This window comes from Myotis davidii, unplaced genomic scaffold (genome assembly GCF_000327345.1).
Source record: "Myotis davidii unplaced genomic scaffold, ASM32734v1 scaffold1757, whole genome shotgun sequence".
NCBI classification, from domain to species: Eukaryota; Metazoa; Chordata; class Mammalia; order Chiroptera; family Vespertilionidae; genus Myotis; species Myotis davidii.
This window is the reverse complement of record NW_006288116.1, coordinates 21,554-27,208: the sequence shown is the minus strand read 5'-3', so window position 1 is coordinate 27,208 and position 5,655 is coordinate 21,554.

The following is a 5,655-nucleotide window of genomic DNA, read 5'->3' as shown; positions in this document are numbered from 1 at the left end:
ATAGTAATAATGATTAGTATGATCCTTAAATGGATTTTTTGTTACTGAGTCTAGAGACACATTAAATTGTATAATGAGATGCATTTTACAATGAGATATCAGGTGGCTTCTGTTCAGGATAGACTTGTTCTCCCTCACATACCTCACTCTCCTAGTCATCCTAAGCCCTGTGCTATTGCTCAAGGGTTTGCTTTGGTTTTGGGATAGGGTTGGAGTGTTGTGAATTTAAGGCAAAGCTTATGGAAGTGAATAAAGCCATGGGACACTCTGATCATAATTCCTGCCAAGCAGTCTATGGCTTCTGGGCTGGCTACAAATCAGGGAGACCTGTGACAATTACAGCCAAGTGTAGAGAGAGTAGAGTTCTTGATTGGGTGGTGGCTAATGGTCAGTGGGCACAGATGGGACTCTGGGATACTGGTGAAAGAATTACTTGCCTCTGTAAAAAATGGGTTTATGTGTGAATGCTTCATCCTCCCTGTCTACAACATTTTTCTGGCTAATGACTGTCCATCCACAGGCCACCCACCTGTCTGTCTTCTACTCTCTTTCTTTAGTCTGTTTCTTCCCACAATTCAAAAAGTAAATTCTATAGTCATAGAAAGAGGAGTTTGAACTCAAACTTGAAATAAATTGATTTTCAATTCCTCTGAGAACCATAACAATAATCCTGCAAAACTTAAACTAGACTCTATTGTTCTCTCTGTATTTCTGATTTTGTGTAGGAACAATATTTTGAGAGGGGAAAGAATATTGACCTTCAACTCACACCTTATGCAAACTAAATTTCAGATGAATCATAGACTTAAATGTTAAAGTGAATATTTAAAAGAAAACTTATGGAAAAAACAATAGAAGAAATTTTTATAATCTTAGTGTGAAAGTGAACTCTTGTGCACTGATGATGAGACTGAAATCAATGTCACCACCATGAAAAGCATTAGGGAGATTATTACCATTAAAAATTAAAAATAAAACTACCATATGATTCAGCAATTCTACTTCTGGGTATTTAGCCAGAAAAAAAAGTAAACACTAACTCAGAAAGATATATGTACTCCTATATTCTTTGCAGCACTATTTATAATGCTATATAATAAAGAGGTAATATGCAAATTGACCATCACTCCAACACACAAGATGGCTGCCCCCAAGCGGTCAAAGATGGCTGCCACAAGATGGCCAGCAGGGAGGCCAGTTGGGTGCGACTGGGCTGGCAGAGGAGGACAGCTGGGGGTGATCGGGCCAGCAGGGGAGCAGTTAAGTGTTGATCAGGCTGGCAGGGAAATGGTTAGGGGGTGATCAGGCTGGCAGGCTGAAGTGGTTAGGGGTAATGAGGCAGGCAGGCAGGCGAGCAGTTGGGACCCAGCTGTCCTGGATTGTGAGATCGGGCCCCAGTGGTATTGGGCCTACAGGGGCAGTTGGACATCCCCTGAGGGGTCCCAGATTGGAGAGGGTTCAGGCTGGGCTATGGGACACCCCTCCCCTGTGCAAGAATTTCATGCATCGGACCTCTAGTAAGCAGTATATAAAAACACTCTAAGGGTTTATCAACAACTGAATAAAGAAAAATGTGACATATATATAATACTCAGCCATAACAAAAAATGATACTGTGCCATTTGCAACACTATGGATGGACCTTGAGAGCATATGCTAAGTGAAATAAATCAGAACTAAGAAAGTTGAATACCATATGATCTCATATTGTGGACTCAAGAAAAGAAAAAAAAAGCAAAGGAAAGCAAGTCCATTTATAAACAGAATAGATTGGGGGTTGCAAGAGGCACCGGATGAGGGTAGCAGAAATCAGTAAAGGAAATGAAAAGGTACAGTTTTACAGGTACAAAATAAATAAGACACTAGGATGTAATATACTGCATTGCACCTATAGTCAATTATACTGTATTGCATATTTTCAAGTTGCAAAGATAGCAAATCTTAAAAGTTCTGATCACAAGAAAAATATTCTGTAACCATGTATGGTGATGAATGTTAACTAGACTTACTATAGTGATCATTTTGCAATATATACAAATATCCAATCACTATGTTGTACATCTAAAACTAATATGTTATATGTTAATTATAACAATAAAAAGAAATTAAAATATTTCACTCATTAAAATGTAACAGTAATACTGATTCGAGTTTGGGGTCATTTGGTGAGCAGAGTGCAAGGGTGATTTCTTTCCCGGATTCTTGTCCAGGTGGATTTGATGAATGAAGCTATGGGCAAAGTGGTAGGTGAGAAGTACAGAAACTTTATTGCAAACAGATACTATCTCTAAAGTTCCTAATTCTAAGTTTCTATTCCTAAGATTGTCTCTCCTTGCTAAGATATGAGAGAGACAGAGAGGTCCCCTAAAAAGGGTGGCCACTGCCCTCTTTGTATTGAGTTATTATATATTCTAAAGACCCCTTCTCTTAAGCTAGGACCCGAGGGCTTTCCTCCCTGGTCACTCTGCTACACAGTACTAGTTGCAAAGCTCAAAGCTCACCTGGTGCCTCCCTCTTTCCTTTCCTTTATTTTGCAACATTCCTCTAGGCTCTGTGAAAATGTTTACTCCACTCCACCCCCATATTCTGCCACTTCTCTTTATCCTCTGTGAATGTGTTTCTTTCCCTCCCTCCTCTTCCCCTTGAAGCCCCCCATTCTATGACATTTCTCTGTCCTTCGCATAGCCATCTTGTCTGTTCAGGTTGGAGATGCTTTTGATCTACCTATGGTTGTTTTAATAACAGGTAACCTTAACTCGCCAAGCCTTGAGAATGAAACCACTGGCTTCTCTGCTCAAAGAGTAAAACAGCTTCTTTTTTTCCTGGCCAGAGATGTTTTATAAGCGCTTTGGCTCTCCCAGCTGCTCAGGCCAGGGCTGCTTTTGATCTAACTTATGGTTGCTTAATTGTTCAGGCCAAGATGCCTCTATTCTCTCTGGACCACCTCCCTTCCTATCTACCTAATTAAGCTAGCTAGCTACCCTTATGAAAAGCAAAAAGCAAGACATCAGCTAAGATAAAATAATTTCACTGCAAATATCAATCAAAGATTATATAAAAAACTCCCTTGCCTAGCTGGTGTGGCTTAGAGGTGGAGCATCAATCTATGAACTAGGAGGTGATAAGTTGTTCCCAGTCAGGGCACATGAAATTGAATGCTTTTATGCAAGTGTTCAAGAAGAAATTGACCACACATCAAATCAAGACATGCTGATAACAATCAGTGACTAGAAAGCACAAGTAGGAAGTAAAACAGAATCAAATGTCATGGGGAAGTTTTGACTGGGGGTCAGACACAAAGCAGGAAAACAGCTCATGAAGTTCTGTGAGACAAACAACTTGTCCATCACAAATATGTGTTTCACACAACCAAACAGACAACTGTCTACACAGACATCAGCAGATGGCTAATATAGAAATATAGAAGGAACTGGACTATGTAATTGGAAGCAGAAGATGTATTTCCTTAAAAAACTACTCTTCAAGGTAATTTTTAAAAGAAATATACAGTGGATTATTGAGGCATTCTGTCTGTAACTAAATCTCAAGTAGTTCAGACAGAGAAAGAAAGTATGTGGTAAAATAACATTAAGGGAATTTTGTATTCTTGGCCAAGTTTGTGAGGTTTGGATATCAATTCTTCTTTGAGGGTTTGGTAGAAATCACCAATGAAGCCATTTGGGCCTGAACTTTTCTTGGTGGTAGTTTTCAACCTCTTTACTTGTTACAAGTCCATTCATATGAGTTATTTCTTCTTGAGGCAGTTTCAGTAGTTTCTGTCTTTCTAGGAATTAGTCCATTTTTAATCTAATTTGTTAGCATACAATTGTTCATAGTATTAACTTATAATCTTTTTTTATTTTTTATTTCTGTCAATAGAAATGTCTTCTTTTTCATTCCTGATTTTAGTAATTTGAGTCTCCTTTCTTTTCTTCTTGGCTAGTTTAGCTAAAAGTTTGTCAAGATTAATGATCTTTTCAAAGAACCAGCTTTTGCTGTCACTGATTTTTTTCTGTATTTCCCCATTATATATTTCATTAAAATCATTTACATAAATCTCTATTTTTCCTTCTGTTTGCCTTGGGTTTAGTTGGCTCCTATTTTACAGTGTCCTAAGGTGAAAGGATATTAATTGAAATCTGTTCTTTTCTTAGTGGTGCTCCAGGGCATGCACATATATATATATTTCTCAGAAAGTACTTCAATCTGTTTTCTGTATCTATGAGTGTTTCTATTTTATTTGTTAGTTTAATTTGTTCATTAGATTCTACATATAGTATAAGTAAAATCATTGGGTATTTGTCTTTCTCTGACTGGCCTACTTCACTTAGCATAATACTATCCAGGACCTCAGAGGGGAAGGTGATTGACAGATTGGGTAAAAAAGATGAAGAGATTAAGCAAAGAAGAAAAACCCCTCGCATATATAGACAACAGTATGGTGATTACTAGAGGCAAAAGGGGGTGGGAAAATAGAAGAGAAAAAGGGAGGATCAATAGTGATAGAAGGATACTTGTCTTTGGATGGTAAACATACAAAATACATATGATGGGAAACCAAGATGGCAGCATAGGTAAACACCGGAGATTGCTGTCTCGTACAACCACTTCAAAAATACAACTAAAAGACATAACAGACATCATCCAGAACCACAGGAAGGCTGGCTATGTGGAATTTCTACAACTAGAAGGAAAGAGAAAAGCATACCGAGACTCAGAGGAGGTGCAGTGCTGAAGTAAATACAAAATGTGGAGGTACATGCACAGAGGGCTGGCAGCTGAGGACATGATTGTCTTTTTCAATCAGGAGGGAGTCTCAGGCTCTGAGCTCCAGTTCCGGGAGAGTCTCTGGGGACCCAGACTCATACGGGAGAAACGGGACTGCCTGGCATCAGTCAGAACTCGAGGGCAGCTTTCTCTCAGAGGCACTCACTGCAATTGCCAGGACCTCTGAAGGCAGAACTGAGAGCAGCCATACTGCTCACTAGCTCGGCCCGCCCTGTTGAACCCTGGGACCCCAATCTACCCAAGCCATGCAAGGAGGCTTTTGCATATGAAAGGCCTGGCCCTTTGTAATCTGAAAATAACTTAACAAACTGCAGGTGCCCCAAGGCCCCAGGGCAACGTGCATTGCTTTACAGCTGCGTTCTGCTGGATAGTCTCAAACAAAGGCTAGATTAGCACCTCCTCAGAGATCCAGTAGCCAGGAAACCCAGAGGTCAGAGTGGGACCATCCAGTTTGCAGCTCCGTGGAACCATAAAGGACATACTCAGGGGGCAGACTCAGTGAGCACCAAAGCCCCATTAAAGCAAGTCTTGCCCCAGAGTCATGTCTCCAGCACAGAAGTTCTTCCACTGCAGACTCAGCTGATTCTCACAGCCAATTGGCCTGGAGGTCAATTCCTCCCAGGGATACCTACAACAATGAAGGCTTAACTACAGCAAGACTGTGCACAAAGACCACAAGAGGGTGCACCAAGAGTGTCCTCCTCAAGTAATTGGGGAGGCTGAACCACTGGGCCCTAAAGGACACTTAGCACAGAAAACCACTTTATCAACACAAGGTAGCGTAAAAAATGAGGAGACAAAGAAAAAGGACACACATGACAGAAATGGAGGAAAGCAAACTACTGGATATAGAGTTCAAAACCACAC